Source organism: Helianthus annuus, chromosome 11, assembly GCF_002127325.2.
Source record: "Helianthus annuus cultivar XRQ/B chromosome 11, HanXRQr2.0-SUNRISE, whole genome shotgun sequence".
Taxonomy (NCBI): domain Eukaryota; kingdom Viridiplantae; phylum Streptophyta; class Magnoliopsida; order Asterales; family Asteraceae; genus Helianthus; species Helianthus annuus.
In genome coordinates this window covers 151,797,541-151,821,316 of record NC_035443.2, presented here as the reverse complement: position 1 = coordinate 151,821,316, position 23,776 = coordinate 151,797,541, and the positions used below count along the sequence as shown (strand labels likewise).

The window sequence follows — 23,776 nt, the reverse complement described above, 5'->3', positions numbered from 1 at the left end:
CACATTCGATTTAGCCCAGAACTTACAAGAACATTATAGCTATAAAACCTTTACATTATCCGCACTTCCAATCACCCATTAACGTGCTTATGCCCAATCCTACCCGTCACCCGGTTACCATTCCGTAGACATTTCTTATTCTTCGTTTCATCATAACATCAAGACCTCATTTTGACCCATTACATCTACTTAGCAAAATCGTTGGTTTCATACCACCCATCCATTATTTGTCTCAACCATTATGCTAATTAACTAGAATGTAACCTTACTTAACAAATTAAGAAGTGATTCCGGAAATCACTTACCTTGTGCAACCGTGTTCGTAGCCGCTTCCTTGCCTCATCTTGACCCGTTAGCCTTCCATGCTTGAGTACGTGTTAATGTAGTTCCTATCCTTTCATGTCACCACATCCATATTCTTTGTTAGCATACAAACTCATACATATCATCCATCATTTCTAATTCATACCTTACATTAGACTTTCATTTAATCAAATTTTTAACAACATAAGGCATAGATCAACAATCACATCTTTTCAAGCTCGTATAATTCTACATGTCATCATACACAACACATAATGATATAACATGTACCGTATGAGTTCTCAAGTCTTATATTCGTGTTAGGAAGCCTACCATACTATTCTCACATTCGTTGACTTTCTAGAAAGTCCACTATTAAATGTGCAATTTCTCATCCTTATAACGATACGGTTACGTTGATAAAGTTAACCATACTAATAACACTATATGCATTTCATACTCATGTTCTAGGACACACGTACGCGCATATAATTACTTACACACACATATATGTAATACATTTCATTCATACTAGCATTTTCATGTCTCTACAACTAACACTATAACACATATTAGCTAAACCAATATCGTTCCAATATTACTCCTTTATACAAATCTCATATGCTTCACATTTAGTGTACATTACTCCATGATTTCAATTAAGAAATTATTCAAACATATGGTGAACATCATACCACTTCAGCCTAGAGTACAACCTTCTAATGCACACCTTTTACCAAATCATATAACCAACCAAAAAATCATACATGTATTTCATCTAAAATATATTTCTCATGTTCAATTATAACCAATTACATGACATCCAAATATTATACATTTTCATCCATTACATGCATTCAATCTCATCTAGAAATCTCACCTAGACATTTCATCAAACACTTGGTGTGCATACCACTATCTAAGCATAATGTACAAGTATTTCATGCCTCACTTACAACTTCATGATTTCATTCATCAACACCACTAAACATCAAGTAACTCATATCATGCTCAATTTATCTAACAAGAATTTATCATATACCACATCATACATCAAAATTACACAAGAATTGAACATGGATAATTCATTCATATCACCATCCTTACCACTACAAGTGGGTTTTATGTCAAAGCATCAAATGACATCAAAATCTTGTATAATTCATGTTCTATATGATGCTTATAACATATATTCAGACCCAATTCATACTAATTCGTGACTCCATCATAACCCACTTCATACGAAATTTCCAAATCATAAATTACAACTTACCAAGTGATTTATAGGGCTAGATGATCATGAATTCATGTACATGCATTAGATCCGAGCTGAATTTCCCTCTCAATTTGATGATTTTTGTGAAACTAGGGTTGAACCCCTTTTTCTTCTTCCTGACCATCGACACACACACACACACACACCATGTGTGTGTGTGGTGTTTTAATTTTATTTTTATAATTTCATGTTTCCCCACTTAACGGTTTTGGTCCCTCTAGTTTCATTTTGATTATGTGAGGGATTAAAACTCTTTTCTTTTTACCAACCGGGTTTTAATTTACCAAACCCGGTTTTGGGGTGTTACATACGAAACCATCATTGGAGGAACCGCCAAAGTTGGAGCTCAAAGACTTGCCTAGCCACTTGAAGTACGTGTTTTTAGGGGAAAATGACACTTTACCGGTCATTATTGCCTCTAATTTGGAGTTGGCACAAGAGCAAGCGTTGATGGAGGTTTTAAAAGAGAACAAGGAAGCTATTGGATGGACGATTGCCGACCTCAAAGGAATTAGTCCATCCATTGTCATGCATAAGATCATTACCAATGAAGATGCAAAGCCGACACGAGAGGCTCAAAGGCGATTGAATCCGAACCTACGGGAGGTAGTTAAGAAAGAGGTAATTAAATGGTTGGATGCGGGAATAATTTATCCGATTTCGGATAGTGCTTGGGTGAGTCCCACCCAAGTTGTGCCTAAGAAGGCCGGCATTCAAGTAGTCAAGGATGAAAGTGGTGAACAAATTGCCACCTGACCGGTTACCGGGTGGCGTGTGTGTATTGACTACCGGAAATTGAATGCCGCCACTTCTAAGGATCATTTCCCGCTACCATTCATTGATCAAATTATTGAGAAACTATCGGGTCAAAAATACTATTGTTTTTTAGATGGGTATTCGGGTTACAACCAAATCGCCATACACCCGGATGACCAACACAAGACCACCTTCACATGTCCATATGGCACCTTTGCCTTTAGGCGAATGCCATTTGGCTTGTGTAATGCTCCGGCAACTTTCCAACGATGTATGATGAGTATTTTCTCGGACATGGTTGGAGAGTCGCTCGAAGTATTTATGGATGACTTCTCCATTTTTGGCACTAGTTTTGATGCTTGTCTCAATGAATTACAAAAAGTGTTAAAAAGATGTGTTGAGAAAAATTTAGTGCTAAGTTGGGAGAAAAGTCATTTCATGGTGCAAGAGGGCATTGTGTTGGGTCATGTGATTTCTGAAAGGGGGATGGAGGTGGATAAAGCAAAAATACGGGTAATATCATCTTTGCCACCTCCGAAAAATGTTAAGGGTGTAAGGTCGTTCTTGGGACACGCGGGTTTTTATAGACGTTTCATTAAGGGTTTTAGTGTTATCACCAAACCCTTATGCAATTTGTTATTAAAAGATGTCCCATTTGATTTTACTAACGAGTGTATGCAAGCTTTCACTGTTTTGAAGGAACACTTGGTCAAAGCTCCTATTTTGCAACCACCGGATTGGTCAAAGCCGTTCGAGATAATGTGTGATGCAAGCGACACCACTATTGGTGCAGTTTTGGGTCAACGGGTTGATAGAAAGCCGGTGGTGATTTACTATGCGAGTAAGACTTTATCCGAAGCACAACTTAACTACACCACAACCGAGAAGGAATTACTAGCGGTGGTGTATGCTTTGGATAAGTTTCGCTCGTATATTTGGGGGAGCAAAGTGGTGGTTTATTCGGATCATAGCGCGGTCCGGTACTTGATGGAGAAAAAGGACGCGAAGCCTCGTTTGATTCGGTGGGTCTTATTGTTACAAGAGTTCGATCTAGAAATCCGAGACAAAAAGGGAAGTGAGAATGTAGTGGCGGATCATTTGTCTCGGATTCCGGTGGAAGGAACCGATGATGTGAGTGAAATCAATGAAAGTTTTCCCGATGAGCAACTTTTAGCCGTTTCCACTTTCGTTGCACCGTGGTATGCTCATTATGTCAACTATTTAGCCACGGGTGCCATTCCAAGCCATTGGACCAAAAAGCGTCGACAACAATTCATGGTCCAAGTAAAGCAATACATTTGGGATGAACCGGATCTCTTCAAGATTGGACCGGATCAAGTTATACGAAGGTGCGTGCCCGAAACGGAAGTGTTGGAAATTTTGACCCATGCCCATTCGTCCGCATGTGGGGGTCATTTTAGTGGGCACAAAACAGGCTATCGGGTTCTTTCATGTGGGTTTTATTGGCCCACCATTTTCAAGGATGCATGTGAATTTGCTAGAAATTGTATAAATTGTCAAAAAATGGGGAGTATATCGAAGAGGGATGAGATGCCGTTACAACCAATCTTGGTTGTTGAGATATTTGATGTATGGGGTATAGATTTTATGGGTCCCTTCCCGAATTCGAATGGCTTCCTATACATTTTGGTAGCGGTGGATTATGTCTCGAAGTGGATTGAAGCTATTGCAACACGAACAAATGACCATTCGGTTGTTTGTAAATTTGTTCAATCCAACATCTTTTCTCGCTTTGGAATCCCGCGGGTTATTATAAGTGATGGTGGTTCGCATTTCAAGAACTTCAACTTTGTGAAACGCCCACTTTTCAACATTTAATAATTAACATAAACTTCATACCAGTTTTAGAAAAATTTTGACATGACCCATTCGTAAAAAAGACGATTTCCTGTTTTTTTTTAACATAATAAATCAAAATACATTCTACGACACTTACAAAATGTACTAAGATTTAGAACCTTACATATTTCATCAAAACATTAAATCGGAACTATTCAAAACAAAGTTTAAACTTCAAACTACTACTATTGTACTAGTTACTAGTTAAACATTTACTACTCAAAATGGTAATTTGACTCATTCAAAATAAACAACTTAAACCGGAAGCGCATAATAGTCGACATTGTGTGTGTGTTCGGTCCGAGCGCGCCGCACTAAAACATGGGATTTACCTATCATTCATAACAACAAAACATTTGTTAGTCGTAATACATAACAATTCAAATCCTTTAATTACCTATCATTATTCGACCCGTTAACATGGCATGGTACTTTACTAACATGTTTACTTTCATTTGGAAACATCCAACATACCACTTTCCGACTCATTTATAATGAATCGCTACATATCATACGTTTCGACTTACTCACATCATTTGACCCGTTATAAACAAGTCAATTTCTAAACATTCCAACAATCATTTCAGTTATCATTCCAACCCATTTAGATGGGTCATTTCATATTCATTACAACATCATCTTTTGAACATTTCACAATATAAGCTCTTTGCATCTAATCAATCATGATCCATAATGGAAATTTACACTAATTCATAGTACCAAATAATATCATTCATAAATCTGCTAATAGAGTAAATAAAGTTCATATGAACTTACCTTTACTTTGCGACACTTGCGATCCGGATTGGCTCGTACCTTCTTCCTTCACTCCTCCAAGTTACATATTCAACATTCTTTTAATCTCACGTTTTTTTTTATTTCATATTTACATCTACCTAGTGAGTTACTAACTCATCATTTCACCAATCCTATTCATTTTTCATCATATTTTATGAAATTGCATTATAGACAATAGTCAAGCATTTCATCAAACACATGGCGTGCATAACATTAATAAAGCATAATGTACAAGTATCATATGCACATCTTCACTAGTTCATATCAACATCATCTAATTCGTCAAATTTTCATACAACATTCATTCATAATCAAATTTCATCCAACAAATACTCATAGTAAGTAACTTCATACATGATTATGACACCAATTTGCACATAATTCATCTCTACACTACACAATGGCTCTAGCTTAAGTGAGCTTCCACTTTCAATCATCAATTCATCCAAATTTCAAGCATAAATCACGTTCTATGGTAAGATCCTAACTCAAAATTACCACAATCTTCATATGAACTCATGATTGGGTCAAAACCCACTTCCTACAATTCACCAAATCGGAAATTTCAACTTACCACTTGAAAGGAAAGCTTAGATGATCTCTATTCAGGCTCATGCACAAGTAAATTCTTGATTATCTTCTTCAATTTTTTGTCTAAATCAGATTTCTAGGGTTTCCCCCCTTTTCCTTTGCTTTGGGTCGTTCCACACAACACAGGTATGTGTTTGTGTTGTTTTTTTTTGTTTTATTAATTTACTTTCTAAATGTTCAAGTTTGGTCCCTCCACTTTATATAATTATACATCATTAGATATCATTCATCCTTTTGTCAACATTTCACATATATTTCAACTAAGTTAAGTCTCTATTAATTATTTTGCATAGTTAAACTTTTGAGGTGTTACACTACTCTTTATCATTAAATCATCACGAGTAAAATATTATACTATGACATACGAAATTTGGGGTGTTACAAGTCTACCCCCCTTAAAGAAGGTTTCGTCCCCGAAACCTGAATACATACATTCTTGCGAGTCTATATGTATCCCTTCGTAATAACATACCTCGAACTTCGATAACATGCTTTCATTCGATCATCCCTCCTGATGAATCAGTCGTTACTACTCTAAACTTGTCTAATACATTTGGTAATTCAATCTTGTATGAATCAAAGAGATCCTATTACATTATTTCATGATTATCATTCAATTGATCAAGCTGATTTCTTAAAACTTATCTGTCATATTATTCATTCCCGCATACCTCTAACATCCACTTAGGGGAAATAATTATCATAATATTCATACTTTTTCATTCCTATTCATTCATGATAATCACAAATCAAACATCATTCAATAGTTTCTAACTATTTAGTTTCTACATACTCCTCATCCTTCCAAGGCCAATATCAAGCAAAATTTCTTTCATGTCATTTGCTTGATAGGTCTTTTCATACGTTTCTTGTAATATCTTCGTATAATCTTTACCCGAAACCAATATTTCTTCCACTGATGATCTATCATAACTGCATGGTTAACCACAACTTAATGTATACGTTTATACAAATCGTGTACATATTATACTGCTCTAACCTCTTTACCGTCTATCCCTAGGTTACAAGGGCCAACATAAGCCTTTAATCACGCTATCAATATGATCGTGTAATCAATACTTACATTTGAGCAACTCATATACACTCGAGGTGTCATACTCAGTGATACTTGTCATCACATTCCATAGCCGTCATACATACATCATTCCTTCTAGCAATTGTAATACTAAGGCAATTACCTAACATTGTACCTCAAAGGGTTAATTCTTATCAACCTAGGTTCCGCTACATACGAGATTATAAGCTTATTACATATACCACTCCATTTCAAGTTTGAGTTACATAAAACTTGGTACAACCGTTCATTCGATAATTGAGATTACACTCTACCACGTAGGGTTGTTTTATAATACGAACCAAGAATCATGCGTATAAAAACTTTAACTCTCGAACATTTCTTTAGAGGTTTATCTTCTAATAATTCCTCAGATACGATAGGAACTCGACAGAGGGTAAGATTTATTCAAATATCCATTCAAATATTCATCATATTTTACATTCCACTTGACCACTCTTTATGTAACATTCCTCCTCTAACAGTTACGCATTCTTATGTTTTCATTCTAGCTTCCTTCAACGTTAACCTTTCACATTTTCCATAAAGTTCTTTCTAATTATTCTAAATTTGGCATACTAAGCATGTACTCCGCTTTCTTAACAGTTCCTCGCTTTTCTTTCCTTTCTATTACCCATTTTCCGATATACGGGTCGACTCTTACCATCTTTCCATCATGACATTTCAAGATATCTAATAACTATACTTTACAATAAACAAGAATTTAGAGCCGCCATTATTCCATGTATTGATATGAAGATTATAATTTATATACTAGCATTATGAGTCATTTACTTCTGCCTTCCAGGTTACTAACCATACTTGTTCCTTCACTATGCCGTTAGAAACAATAATGCTCACGATGAGCCTACTATTTGATTTCTCTATTATTAATATCATCATTCTTCCTAGTCAACCCCCCTCTTGTGACGTATAAACTTTGGCTACTAAAGTATGTGTGTGTGTATATATCTATATATATACTTGCCTCAACATTTAGTGACTCTATTACTATTAGTTGCTTGTTAATCCATTCCTACAGTATGGAGTAATTCACATATTTGCACTTCCTTATTGATTTTAGACATACTTATTATCATTTTACCATTTCTTACAAAAATCTCTATCCTCGTCAGTGCTTAAATCATCCATCTAGGTCTTAGCCCATTATTCATTTTAGTCCTCATAAGTCGATCATCACATGCTTAATACGCAACGTGTTCAGAGCATACTTCTTTCATCATAATCTTATTACCTCAACATCTTTCTATGTATATATATAATTACTTACACAATACATGTTACCACATTTGTCATATGTTTTACCCTCACTCGTATATCCCGTTTAGGTCTACGGCGATTAACTATCAACATATCCCTACTCATATTCCCACAACCACCGGCAACACATCTCACATACGTTCACATACGCATCATTTATTTATATATATATATGTGTGTGTGTGTGTGTGTTCTTTTTGTCCTACATTATGCTTGACCAACCAGGCTATCTGTGCCACTTACTTGTTATGTTTATACTTATCTTTAGTTAGGTGGAGAAAAAGCATCTCCTCAGTTGCTTTCATACTTTTCTTTCTACCTAACGACTCTACTTTCATCCATCTACAACCCTTTCTTAAGGCTCTACCCATGCTCACCACATAAATATCTTCCTTTAAAATTTTAATTCTACTAACATTTACTTTTCGTTTGACAAAATTTTCATCCTTAGGACCATAGTATATACTCGAAATTCCATCATCCTTTCATGTTCAATATCTTCTAAGCTTAATCTTAATTATCATTGTTACCTTTCATTACATTCTAGGACCATACCATCCTCTTCCGTAATCATTGCCCCCTTTTTTTTTCCTTCCTAACGTGCCATTTGTTATCGTTTGTATTTCCTTCGTCCGTCATCTACCTTAAGCATTTTCTACATTCATTACTTCATATAATTTCCATGTCATCTTAAGTTACATTGATGCATTCATAATCATATTTCAACAACTTTCATTCCACTTGTACAGTTGTACATCATCATCAACATCGATCACGATAGGCCACATCATGCATGCCTTTTGTTCATAGGGGAATAGAATCCCTCATCCTTCTTACTTACTTTCTCGCACCATCCGCTACTCAGAACATGTTATATTAACAATTTTCTTCGTTTTCATCAGCCATCTACTATATCATTCGAGATCATTATTAAAATTTATTCTTTGGTCATGTTTATTTCATTCTAGCATTTTAAATTTTTATACTTTCCTTTCTTTCATGCTAGGTGTTAACGCTCCTTTATGGCCACACCACATATCTCTCATTATAGGGTTGATAAACCCAACTAGAGCTTCATTCACAACCTTCTAATCATATACGTTCTTACTTTGAAACATTTCAACATGACCCGGTTGACATTTAGAGGATCCTGATTATCATAGGTTGCATTTCCGGAAACTTAACGAAACTATTGGTTTTGCCTTAAGAAATATTCTACAACATAGTTTAGGAAATATGTTAATATGCCTAACATATTTCAATAACTTTCATTCTCTTACTTATTACACATACGTTAATTTTATATACTTTTTACTTTGTTATATGTTACTTCATGCCATCATGCTTAGGTCTTATTGACCTTTGTCCTTTTAATTATGGTTATCATGCTTTGATTTCATAATTCCGGGTGTTAATAGCCACTTAGTGACCATACCGCATTTCTTTCATCATCCTCGGTGTTAACGGTCACTTCGTGCCCACACCGCATACCATTCATCATTCTCGGTGTTAACGGTCACTTCCTGACCTCACCGCATACCATTGATCATAAGGCATCATCTTTACTATCATTATTGGTAATATCATTATCATCATCATTACACTCACTGTGCTCGCCATCTACTATTACATACTTTATTAGATACCATATAATTCATTTCTTTATCATTCATGCATTATTTGCTTTCAATAATTCATTTCCGTAGGTCATAAAACCATACTATCCTTCATTATGAACATTCTAGACATGTTAATCGAAACATACATTCATTTTTACACTTATTTCGTACTCATTCGTTCTTTCTATCACATAACCAAGTGAGTAATACGTAGCTCTCATTCTTTCCAATACATAATAGTAATTACTCGCGTCTAAATCATACTTAAACTTTACTTGGAAACTCAACATTTCCGACAATCTACATCATAGCATTCTTTATCCCATATACCTTGGTATCACCTTTTTTTTTAAGTCTTAATACAATGTTTTTTTTTATATATACTTCACGTGTGCCAAAAACATCCAACAGAACAACATATTTGAATTTGGCTGAAATTGGCCTCCACCGTAAGCTACGGTGGCTACCGTAACTTACGGTGGCCCCTTTTTCTTTTACGGTGCTGGGCTACTGAGTTACGGTGGCCATTTTCTCCCAGGTGCTACCGTAAGCTACGGTACCACCGTAACTTACGGTGGCGCCCAGCGAACTATTATTATTATTTTTTTTTTACCCCATTTTGTCCTGTACTAACCCCCAAATTGATCCGATTCATCCCATATCTTTCCACAACATCTCATAACTATTCCATAACGTTCCGTAACTAATTATATTGAAATGCAAAAATCTCAACTTTTAAAACACTTACTTACTTTGCGCCGCGGATCGAACACACCCTTCTCACGAGCTTTCAGTTTGAGTTCAAGCACTTGATGCTTAAATCCCTCAAACCTAGGCTCTGATACCAACTTGAAACGCCCACTTTTCAACATTTAATAATTAACATAAACTTCATACCAGTTTTAGAAAAATTTTGACATGACCCATTCGTAAAGAAGACGATTTCCTGTTTTTTTTTAACATAATAAATCAAAATACATTCTACGACACTTACAAAATGTACTAAGATTTAGAACCTTACATATTTCATCAAAACATTAAATCGGAACTATTCAAAACAAAGTTTAAACTTCAAACTACTACTATTGTACTAGTTACTAGTTAAACATTTACTACTCAAAATGGTAATTTGACTCATTCAAAATAAACAACTTAAACCGGAAGCGCATAATAGTCGACATTGTGTGTGTGTTCGGTCCGAGCGCGCCGCACTAAAACATGGGATTTACCTATCATTCATAACAACAAAACATTTGTTAGTCGTAATACATAACAATTCAAATCCTTTAATTACCTATCATTATTCGACCCGTTAACATGGCATGGTACTTTACTAACATGTTTACTTTCATTTGGAAACATCCAACATACCACTTTCCGACTCATTTATAATGAATCGCTACATATCATACGTTTCGACTTACTCACATCATTTGACCCGTTATAAACAAGTCAATTTCTAAACATTCCAACAATCATTTCAGTTATCATTCCAACCCATTTAGATGGGTCATTTCATATTCATTACAACATCATCTTTTGAACATTTCACAATATAAGCTCTTTGCATCTAATCAATCATGATCCATAATGGAAATTTACACTAATTCATAGTACCAAATAATATCATTCATAAATCTGCTAATAGAGTAAATAAAGTTCATATGAACTTACCTTTACTTTGCGACACTTGCGATCCGGATTGGCTCGTACCTTCTTCCTTCACTCCTCCAAGTTACATATTCAACATTCTTTTAATCTCACGTTTTTTTTATTTCATATTTACATCTACCTAGTGAGTTACTAACTCATCATTTCACCAATCCTATTCATTTTTCATCATATTTTATGAAATTGCATTATAGACAATAGTCAAGCATTTCATCAAACACATGGCGTGCATAACATTAATAAAGCATAATGTACAAGTATCATATGCACATCTTCACTAGTTCATATCAACATCATCTAATTCGTCAAATTTTCATACAACATTCATTCATAATCAAATTTCATCCAACAAATACTCATAGTAAGTAACTTCATACATGATTATGACACCAATTTGCACATAATTCATCTCTACACTACACAATGGCTCTAGCTTAAGTGAGCTTCCACTTTCAATCATCAATTCATCCAAATTTCAAGCATAAATCACGTTCTATGGTAAGATCCTAACTCAAAATTACCACAATCTTCATATGAACTCATGATTGGGTCAAAACCCACTTCCTACAATTCACCAAATCGGAAATTTCAACTTACCACTTGAAAGGAAAGCTTAGATGATCTCTATTCAGGCTCATGCACAAGTAAATTCTTGATTATCTTCTTCAATTTTTTGTCTAAATCAGATTTCTAGGGTTTCCCCCCTTTTCCTTTGCTTTGGGTCGTTCCACACAACACAGGTATGTGTTTGTGTTGTTTTTTTTTTTTTTATTAATTTACTTTCTAAATGTTCAAGTTTGGTCCCTCCACTTTATATAATTATACATCATTAGATATCATTCATCCTTTTGTCAACATTTCACATATATTTCAACTAAGTTAAGTCTCTATTAATTATTTTGCATAGTTAAACTTTTGAGGTGTTACACTACTCTTTATCATTAAATCATCACGAGTAAAATATTATACTATGACATACGAAATTTGGGGTGTTACACTTTGGGAAATTGTTGAAGAGTTATAGCGTGAATCACCGAATTGCTACACCTTACCATCCGCAAACAAGTGGACAAGTTGAAGTGTCCAACCGTCAAATCAAAGAGATTCTCATGAAGACGGTAAGAACGGATAGAAAGGATTGGTCGAGTAAGTTAGATGATGCATTGTGGGCATACGAACGGCCTACAAGACTCCTATTGGCACAACGCCTTACCGGATGGTGTATGGTAAGGGTTGTCACTTGCCAATGGAGTTAGCGCATAGAGCACATTGGGCAATTAAAACGGTTAACGCGGATTATGACGAGGCGGGGAAGTTGAGGAAGTTGCAATTAAGCGAAATAGAAGAGATTCGGGATGAGGCGTACGAATGTGCATCGGCCTATAAAGATAAACTCAAGAAGGTGCATGATGCGAAATTGAGAAAGAAAACGTTTGAAGTGGGGCAAAAAGTTTGGTTGTACAACTCAAGATTGAAGATGTTCGCGGGCAAGCTCAAAAGCAAATGGATGGGTCCGTACGTCATTCGAAGAGTTGGGAGATTTGGTGATGTAGACATCCAAGACGAGCAAACATTGAAACAACAAACGGTGAACGGTCACCGCTTGAAGCCATACTTGGAGGGGAACGACATCAACAACTTGGAACTTGACAAAGCGGGCTACATCTTGCGCCCGGTCAATGAGGAACAACCATGAGAGGCCCAGGTTTGGTAGTGTACATAGTAGTGTTTCGTTTTGTTTTGTTTTGTATAATTCGCACAATTGCCGTATTTTCTCGAAATCCGTGTTTGAAACAAGTGTGGGGATGTGACGGGTGGTCCATTGGACAACCCTTTGCAATGCTAAAACACAAGTTTATCCCTCATTTATGTGTGTAATTATCTTGAATTAGATAACTACTGTTGTCTATGTCTCAGGTACGGCTTGGTGGCTTAAATAGAGGAAAAGTGCAGCTTTGAAAGCTTTCGAGTCGAACGGGTTGGAGGTGCGGAGCAAAAGATGAACAAAACATAAAACTCAGGCTTCCACCGTAAATTACGGTCCTACCGTAATTTACGGTGGACCTGAAATGCATTTGGCCTCCACCGTAAAGCAGTCTCTTCATACCGTAGCAATTTGAAACTCACTGTAAATTACGGTGATACTGTAATTTACGGTGGAACTGACGGAAAAAGTGTAACTGCCACATTTATGCAGTTTTGGGGTGTCTTTTGGGTTATTATGATGATTGGACGTTTTTGAGAGACACTAGGGGCGATTTTGGTGATCTGGCTTGGTTGTAAACATTGTCTAAACATTTCGTTTGTGTTTTCGATCCGTATGAACATTAAACTTTATGCTATGATGATTCACCAAGCTATGTGTGGCTAAACTCATGGTGATCATCCTGAATTGAAGGTTTGTTTAAGACTTTTGTGTTTGGATTCGTATTTCTAGAATAATAGACATGCAATGTTTGTTTGTTTATTATGGTGTGTGAATGTTTGATTGTAAATTGTTGATTGATGTTATACTCATATTCTAAACCGTACGTTCTTGGTGTCGTTGACAATCGAGATATCACGGGAGGGGTTAGGGTTGGATATTAGTCAATTGGTTATCGGGTAACAACCTCGCATTGTCATAATCCGAGTACTTAGTTCCCTTTTATCACAACAAACACTTACACACGAATCATGTCTATGTGATTCTTTCTAGTGAATTTAAACACAATTGTCCAAAGCAAACCGGAAATTTAGGATGGTCGCTTGTTCTTAATCTGTTTACAAACTACGCCTTTGATTTACAATTTAATTAGTTAACTTTAGTTATTAAAACCAAAACAATCAAATCTTGAATTTTAATTTCTGCATTTTAGGTAATTGTATTTTAATTACAAAGCTATACAATCGACATACTTTCCACATACTCCCTGAGTTCGATACCCTCTTACCACTATCTATAGTTGTTTTTGGGATTAAATTTGCGTGTACCTACGACAGCACGTCACCTCACACCGTACCGGGGAGGTCGGGAGTGAACTAATGATCCCAGTCTTGACCATTGCTTTGATAGAGGCAATGGGGTTTGGGCAAAACAACTTTAAGCCATCAGCGGTAAACGAGTTATTACATCATCAAATCATTGAATCGTCTTATACTTATATCTGGTAACTAATACGTGTAACAAACTTTGAACTCACCAGCGTCGTCTGACACACTTGTCTGCATGCTTGCAAGTCGTTAGATTTCTGATTATGGACTTGCTATCTGGGAGTGCTAGAGTGGTCATGGATCGAGACTCTTGGATATATTTGATACATTAGTTTTGAACACTTATTTTGGAAACAGTTGTTTAACTATTTACTATATGCTTCCGCTGAATGTTTTCTTTGGTTTAAACTTATGACTTGGCTTTATCTTATGAAATGAATCGAATGTTTTATTTAAATATTTATTATTGGTTCAATGTGATTGGTGGCTTGGATCTTGGTACGTCACACGTCTCGCGGTGATTCCGCATGTGGTATTTTGGGGGTGTGACAAACTTATTCTCCAAGAAATGTCTCGCTGGACGGATCGCCATCCGATCGAACGACCGTTCGAGCGAACGACCTGAAAGGTAGAGATACTTCTCTGATTTTCAATTGCTACAAAGAAAACTTCAAAGCCATCATACACAAACACATCCATCCCAAATGAGTGGCAATCCTACCGAATGGCCATCCGACCGGATGACCATCCGACCGGATTGTCATCCGATCAAATGACCATCCGTTCGGATTGTCATCCGATCAAATGACCATTCGTCACTTAGTTCACTTGCATCGTTTAACGCGCTGTTCTTCGCTTATGCTATCGTTAACTGTTCAGGCTAATTACTCATCGCTCCCTTTAATCCAAGAGAGTGTTTATTTACTAAACACGATATGTGAGTATACTCGAACCCTTTTTGCTTTACGCACTTTTGGGTGTTACATACGTTACTTATTCAAATCACAATCAAAACACAACGCAAACACTTTTATAAGCTGACCATTACTGTATGTTATACGTGTTACTCGATGAATGCTTGTATGTTATGTTAACACAGTGATTGTTGCCTGACACCTTAGCAACGATAGTACTATAGTTTAGACTCAGCACCTGTCGTGGACAGTGGTTGTTAAGGGCTTTACTTCACGTGTCCCAGTGGGGATATGTGTTGCGCATTCTACAACTCGCAGTCACGTCTGTGCATACTTTTTTGTCGATAACCTACAAGCTTCACTTTGCTACATGTTACATGCTGGTTATGCGTAAACGATTTTCGCTATCTACTATACTATTAAACTTGTATGCTCATCTTACACTATGTGTATTGACCTCTATTTTAACGTATGTGACAGGTGTTTAGGATGTTTGCGCTACTTGCCGGAATCAAGCTAGGATGTGGCAAAGGTTTGGCTAACAGCCGTTGAAATAACTGGTGTATCAGCAGTGGTTTGGCTAACATCTGCTGATACATTTGTTGTACCAGCATATGTAGGGTGGATTGTTGATGGATGTGGTTGAGTGATTGGTGGTGTAGAGAAAATGACCATGACAGAGGTTTCGCTAACAGCTGCTGAAACAACTGGTGTATCAGTAGTGGTTTGACTAACATCTACTGATACATTTGTTGTACCAACATCTGTTGGGTGGATTGGTGATGGTGGTGGTGGTAAAGCTTTCTTTTGCTTCTTTAGTGGTGGTTGTTGTGGTGAAGGTTTGACTTCAGGTTAAGAGGTTTTAGGTTCAGCAGTGGTTTTGGGTTTAGCAGAAGATATAGTTTTAGTAGGTTCAGTAGAGGTTTTAGGAGGGATGGTGATTGGCTTTCTTATATTTCTTGAAGACTTCCTCCTTTATGAAGTTCCAGTATTCTCTTTTTTTCTTCTGCTCATCATGTTCTTGCTTTATCAAACTGGAAGCTTTGGCTTCTTTTGTATTTTGCTTCTTCTGTTTTTCCAAAGAAATCTCTTCAGCTTTCTTGTTAAGGGTCTCATCAATCCCTTTTTGTTTCCAGCCTCTGATGCTTTTGTAGAAGATTTTGGTTGAGTAGACTCTGGCTTTTGTTGCACCTTTGGTTTTGGTTTTGCTTTTGAATCAGGCTGCAACTTTCTCAATTAATCTTTCTCCCCCTTTTTGACATCATCATCCTCATCATCATCTGGAAGGACTGTTGCAGGGGCACAACCAGTTTTTTTGACCAGATGTTCCCTGATGGCCTTTATGTCTGCTTGTGTTACCTTGTACCTAGCCTCGAACATATTCCTGATGAGTTCCATGTGAGTATTATGGTTGATGTCAGCCAAATTCCTTTGAGCTTGCATGATAGGTTCAAAGATTTCCACAGCTCATTGGCAATTTGCTGAGTGCTAGGCTAACTTTGAGAATGCTCCATCATCTGCCTCATTATATCTTTCATCTCAGCCATTGATGATTCCATTGAAGTCATTCTATCCGTTAATTCTTTGTATCTCATTTCATCACCTAATTTAATGTGACAACCCTCACAAAACCAGGTATCCGTACGACTTAATTAACTATTAATTGTTGCCTAATTACTGTGCTTAACTGAGATTTCTGGTAGACTGCTACTTGATTGTTGATACTTGTACATATCTGCATCATACTTTGATTTTTCCGTCACTACATTATTTACTTACTGAACTCTAGTGACAAACATGATGCACAAAAGCACAGTAGCATTTGGACGGATAACCTATTGAACATGCTGATATAGCCAGCATCAGGCAAACACTGCCTCTAAAGGCCTGAATGAGCCAGGAATATTTTACTACACCCATAGTGTGTGTAGGGATACAAGGATTGTATAATTGCGTCTCTAGGAATAAGATACAGAGATTGGATGTGCCTAAAACGTACTCTAAGCACAAAACACAGCAGTTTTATCAACACACTAGCTTCTAGCTAATTAGTAAAGTGCCAAAACATGGGGAAATATTCCTGACACTTTGCAGAATAAATTGTGTCGCTAAAAATATTAATTACGACGCTTAAAGGATTACTTAAGCACTTTAACGGATTACTATCCAACCGAACAACCGGACTATACCCGGAACATAAAAATATTGCCAGAAATATTATTAGCCTTTTTCTGAGCCAGTTAGGGTCCCCGATTACCCTAACACCCGCTTTATAACGCGTCAAACAACTAACGGGGTTAATCTCTAAAAGTAACCAACTTTATGTAACTGAACTCTAACTGAACAATCGAGATCCAACCGGATACCCCACCCCCCCTAAAGGTTTCGGCCAACAAGAGGGAACCAAAGAGTACACCTTTTTGATTATTATATTAGATTTCGTGGATATCTAGAGACATAAGAAACCGTTGGACGATGATCAAGTTTTTGTCTATAAAATGCACACTTAACTCACAAGACCTCACACCTCACATCTCACCATCACTCTCTCCCTCTTGCTCTCTCCCTCTCGGCCGTAACTACACACACCCACACATCCATTTTCGAGCTTTGATCTTGCCATTCCAAGCTTATACAAGTATCGAGGATCACGTACGAGGAAGCTTGAAGCAAGCGGAAGTTGAAGGACCTCGTTCATTTGCTTTTATCCACGCCATTTCCGACTAGTTCTTCCCTAGCCCCGAGCTAGAGGTATAATGTTTAAAACTCGCTCTTGATCGTATCTAAAGTGGTTAATATGATTTTTAACGGTTAAAAGTCGGAATCATACGTTTTGAATCTTTAAAGACTACTAAAACTCGAATATTGTTGGTTAAAAGCTTATAACGCGTGTAAAAGTCGTAGTATTCGAATATGTTGATTATTGAGGCCCGATCTACGTTGTGGTGGCTCTTATCATCGTTTAACCCGACTTTGTTAAGATCACAAATCTTGACATAAGCTTGTTTTTGTCGGTACAAGGGTTAAAAGGTGAAACTCCACCACACGAGAAACATGAACTTGTGTAAAAGTATTTTGACTTGTAAAATAGTATTTAAAACGAGCCGATCTACGTATGTACAAGTGGTATATTCGTAGAACCAAGTGTCGAGAAAATCATGTTTTTAAAAGTTGGGTAACATGTTAACAAATATGATATTTTACAAACTACAAGTATATAAACACTTGTGAAACGAAAGATCCGACAAAATAACAATTTTTACAAAAATTGTCGGGAAGTTGTAAAGAATGATTTGTTCCAAAAACGGGGTTTTTGCAAGACTAAACTACTTTATACATAGATCCACTAAATATAAGGTGATCTACACTATGACTTTCGGAAAAATTACAAGTTCATGTAACAATGTGATTTTACATACTAGTCTACAAATTTGATGTGTTGAAACTAGTTTGAAGTATCGGAAATTGATTGGTTGATTTAAAGAAGTGTTGGAGTGATTTTGTAAAAGAAAATGATACGCTTGAAAGCGTGGCCACCTCCAGTTACAGGGGAAACTCTGGCGAAATTTTTCTAAAAACCCAACACTTAGAATTATTTACAAGTGTTAAACTATTTTGAAATGTTTTCAAAATATATTTCGCCATGACTATTATTTATTAAATAATCGGAGGTGGGATTTTTCACAAAACTAAACGTGGTAAATATTTATTCGATAAATATATTTTTCACCACACTGTTTATGATTATTTTGTGAAAATATATAAATATTATTTTTAGAGTAAAAATAATATTTACAAACTGTGACGAACCCAAAATAATACCAACGCCTACACGACAAACATATAAGTTACAACGGTAATTACTATTACCACTTAATCGCCAAAACGTAACTTACGCCTTATACAGAAATATTCATAAATGCGTATCTTGTCGACGTATTATTTTGGAAAGTATTATGTAAAGAGAAAATATATTATTTTTGAGAAAAATAATTATATTTTGGAATGAGAAGTAAATTGTATTAAGTGAGACTTAATATTATAAACGCACATGTATTAATTCCCCCATCCTTGGGAAGGAAATTAACTACCAATTATGTACAAGGAACAGTTGTCTAACTGTTTCCCGAAAATTAAACTATAAAGCTAAAGCACGGCCATCCGTCTAATAGAATTAGCACATGTAGGTCGTTGCACAGCTTTCAGACATTTGGATTACTTGGTATTGTGACGCACTCACTGTGAGTTCATGTCCCCCTTTTCTCTTAACTGTTTTCAGTTTTATAAACTGCGGGGGTGAAATACATGTTACAATGATTATGAATATGTTATTACACAGTATGATTAGCGTAAGGAGGTTTGTTACTTAGATCATGTGAGTGGGTAGGCGGAAACTTGAGGCCATTAATCCTCATAGTAGGACCGAGGGACAGGAGCGGTAGATCTATCTGGGTGTAGCGAGCCCAGCCCCAGGTCCAGCTGAACGGACCTCGGGGTGACTTAGTGCCCGACGCATAAATCCGCTAGGTTTGAGTCATCCCTACTTGCACTTCACACATATCAATGGCCTTGCAAACCATTGGTGATCTCTTTTTCCTTATTTGCTACATACCAGGTTTTTGATAAAGATAAAGGTTTGTTTACGCACTTTCGCATGAACTCGCTCAACATTATTGTTGATTTTTCAACTTACATGTATTTCAGGAAATTAGCGATCTGGCACGGTATGGCTTGTTTTCCGCTGCATTAGGCCCGAGGTCATCCAGGGTTCGAGACTTGTGACTCTTTCCTGGACAAGTCACAGTCCCTGAACCATGTTTACTTTAAGTTTGCATTTGTAATGTTTAGACAAAGTTATGATTGTTGGGTGTTAACCCATTAAGACAATGTTTTACCATTTTATTATCAATGGATGATCTTGCATATTTTAATTCATATAGCTTGTTATGATTAAGCTATGGTATTAAGAAGTCACACCAAATTAACCACGCTTCCGCAAAGCCAGGGTGTGACAGCTTGGTATCAGAGCTCTGATCATAGCGAACTAGGATTCCTTCTCGAGTCTAGACTATGATCACTAGGGCTCTCACGAAAACATTTTCTGCATACCACTTAAGTCCAGATCCAAAACGTTTTTACAAACAAATGTTGAGCACATTTCATTTATTCATTATTAGGCTCAGTCCTGAAGACTGAGGCTCGGTCTTGGAGGCCGAGGCTCGATCTTAGAGATCGAGGTAGATGTTATTTATGTTAGGCTCAGTCTTGGAGGCTGAGGCTCGGTCTTGGAGGCCGAGGCTCGATCTTAGAGATCGAGGTAGATGTTTGTTGTTTTAGGCTCAGTCTTGGAGGCTGAGGCTCGGTCTTGGAGGCCGAGGCTCGATCTAAGAGGTCGAGGTGGATGATAGAGCAGTCTTAGAGACTGGGAGGAATTTGGCTAGTGGGACTAGGAATGTCAGTCTAGGAGACTGGGAGGCTAGTGGGACTAGGAGAATTATTTGATTGATTATTGTTGACTTACATGTTTATATGAATATATGATTGATTATTATACATATGTGTGTTTGTGTTACACACGGCATGCCTTCATCATGTACTAGAAAGATGGACACTACGAATCCCATGGCCATAGTATTAGACGACATAGTTTCATCGGAGCACGAGGTGTACGTTCCCGATACTACCGGCACAGACAATGACGACTCTCAGCTCTTTTGCGCTGCCTGAATGTCGTAGCAGAGCCTACTGATGGCCATCTTGTTGGGAATTTGCCATTCGCGGTGATCCCTGTTCCTGTGCCCCTTGCCGCTTACCCTATTGTTGATATGCCCCCCTGACGTGGCCTCTGACAACGATAACGATCTACTAGAAAGAGGACCCATTTGAGGGCGAGGCCCTATTGCTGCTGGTATTAACCTACTGCTTGCGGACGCTCCTGCATGGGAAACTTATGCCCATTCCCCTGTCCCAGACTCATTTGAATTTCTGACATCTGCATTTTCGCACATATAGGGAGTGCAGCACCATTCACTCGACGCCGACCCTGATACGGCATCATCAGCTGCACCGGTTCCCGCACACAGCTTGAGTTTGATCACAGTATTGATGGTGATCTTGTTCTTCTACCTGGTGTTGATCCAGACCATGACCTAGTTCATACACTTAGACCAGCCCTTGGAGGATCCTGTAACCCCCTGTGATGGTTAATCCAGCTGATTTTGAGATGGAATTTGTTGATCCGGAGCCAGCCATGGCCCCTGAGCCAGGCGTTGCTCCTAACACCGCATTGGAGCATGACCCTGTTCATGCCAATGCACCTGCTGTTACTCCTTGATGGATCATCTGCTTGGACGAGAGAAAATTTGGGGTAACTATGCAAGACAATTTATTATTACGGGGGCCCACGTAATAACGACTTGTAGTGCACAGAAATCCTGGTGGACTCTGCGGGCCAAGCTAATGAAAACCAATGTAGCAGGAAATAACTCGAACACGAATGACCAAGGCAATGAAGCCTCGACTTCATTCTATTTCAAGCAACAAGCCAAATTGGCAAGCCTATGTGAGGGCTCAGAAAATTTATTTTCCCCACCCATACATTGAGTATATTTATGTGTAAAATTGGGTGAGTACATGATGGCTTACGGTGCTATGTATCTCATAAGACAATTGGAAAGTTGTCTAACCCACTTCATGCCATTCCGGCAGAAGAGAATGCCACCCAGGCGTGACACAAACACCAGTATGTTGCCAAGGATAGGAGCCGAGCTGCAAAAAAAACGCAACTCACAGGCAATTGCACGACATGAAGCTCTCCGCTTTTAGCACAGCAATGGCACTATTGGAAATAATCCCTAGCTGACCGCACCTATAAGCAGTTCCTAAACTACAAGCCTTTGAACTTCGACGGAACAGGAGGCGCCGTTACATTTGTTCGCTGGTCCGAAAAGATTGACTTCATTCTAAGAATGACTAACTGTTCACCCCAACAGAGTGTTACCTTTACCTCGGGGACATTTCTAGATGGCACACTCTCATGGTGGGACCATCAGGTTCAGGCCTTGGCACAGAATGCTGCTTATGCACTGAGCTGGGACGAGCTCAAGGAAATGATTGAGAAGAAATGTGGTTCTAGGAATGGAATCCAAAAGTTTGAGGTGGAGTTCTGGAATTTGAAGATGGACAAACCAAGGATTCCTGAATACGTCCAGCGATCTCACGGCTTGTCTGGGGTCGTCCCCTACTAAGTCATTGATGTTGTATGATACAGCTGTGTACTTGTAAGCTTTACATTTTGGTCTCGATTTGTGGCAGTGCAATCGCAGTGATCTATTGTTTCTGTTCTATGACATGAGATGTTATGTGGCTGATCTATTTATAGCATGAGATGTTATGTGCTGATATTGTTGAATACATACGTACATTTTACCTGCTACGACCTAACCTACGTGAAACATCTTTTAGAAGATGCCACCAAGACGCGAAATGCGCATACCCACCAACGAGGCGGAACTTCAGGAGATCATTGCTGCAGTCATCGCACAATACGAGGCCCATCACTCCGAGCGCAACGGAGGTACCTCGGAAAATAACGGTTGTCCCTACTGGCACTTCCTCAACTACAAGCCTCCGAAGTTCGACGGCACTGGAGGTGCCATAGCTTTTGTGAAATGGATTGAAAGTATGGATTCCATCTTTCGAATGAGTGGTTGTACGCCAGAACAACAAGTCCTATACGTTTCTGGGTTGTTTCAAGATGGAGCTCGACTATGGTGGTACCTTCAGGTTCAAATGAAGGGCGAAACCGCAGCATATGCATTATCATGGGATGAACTGAAGGGAATGATGCATGAGAAGTATTGCTCCAAAGAGGAAACCCAGAAGTTGGAAGGTCCAAAAATGTTGGGATACATGCAAAGACTTCATGACTTGGCACGAGTTATTCCCCACTTAGCGGAACCAGAAATGAGGAAATTGGGACAGTTCATTTAGGAACTGGCACCAGAAGTCATGAGCTTAATGGCAGCATCTACGCCACCAACAACTATTGCTGCAAGCAAGATGGGTTTGGCACTCGTTACGGAAGCCATTAGACTAGAAAAACTTGCAAACCCTGATAGGGAGACTCAGGTAGAGTCATCTGGAAAGAACAAAAGGAAGCTTACCGAAGATACCCGAACAAATAATGATGAACAAAGATCTATTCGAGGTTGTTTTGACTGCGGAGACAAAGGGCATTTCAAGAAAGATTGCCCTAACAACAGACAGGCCAATGATAAGATTTGCTTGGAAACTAAAGCAAGACGTGCTGGGTGCAAGTATCACCATGAGTGTGGATGTCGGAAGCCTAGGTGCGGGAGGAAAAGGCACAACAAGGATGGTTGTGGGATGAAGAGTCCCAAACAAGGAGAAAATCGTAACAACGCTCAAGATGGAAGCAGGAAAGGAAATGGCCGAGTGCTAGGATGCTTCCATTGTGGGGACATTGGACATCTTAAGAGAGAATGCCCGGAGTTGAAACAAGACCGTGAGAGAACACCCAGCATCGGAGTTTGTGAAGCATGCCAGGATCCAGGCGTGATTACTGGTACGTTCTTTAACAACCAAAACTTTTGCATCTATTTTGTTTGATACTGGTGCCGATCATAGCGTCGTGTTA

At 38.0% G+C, this 23,776-nt stretch overlaps 1 long non-coding RNA gene across 3 annotated transcripts; it reads right to left on the bottom strand.

The window, feature by feature from the left end:
- Window positions 1-4,320: 4,320 nt before the first annotated feature.
- Window positions 4,321-11,935, bottom strand: LOC110928267. Of its 3 annotated transcripts, XR_004871125.1 has the most exons (4): window positions 11,828-11,935; window positions 11,234-11,287; window positions 4,973-5,026; window positions 4,321-4,527 (listed from the first exon to the last, which is right to left on the bottom strand). It is a non-coding gene; the product is annotated as an uncharacterized LOC110928267 (long non-coding RNA). The 3 variants fall into 3 exon arrangements; XR_002586250.1 differs by lacking the exons at window positions 11,234-11,287; window positions 11,828-11,935 and adding an exon at window positions 5,568-5,676; XR_002586249.2 differs by lacking the exons at window positions 4,321-4,527; window positions 4,973-5,026 and adding an exon at window positions 10,573-10,788.
- Window positions 11,936-23,776: the final 11,841 nt, after the last annotated feature.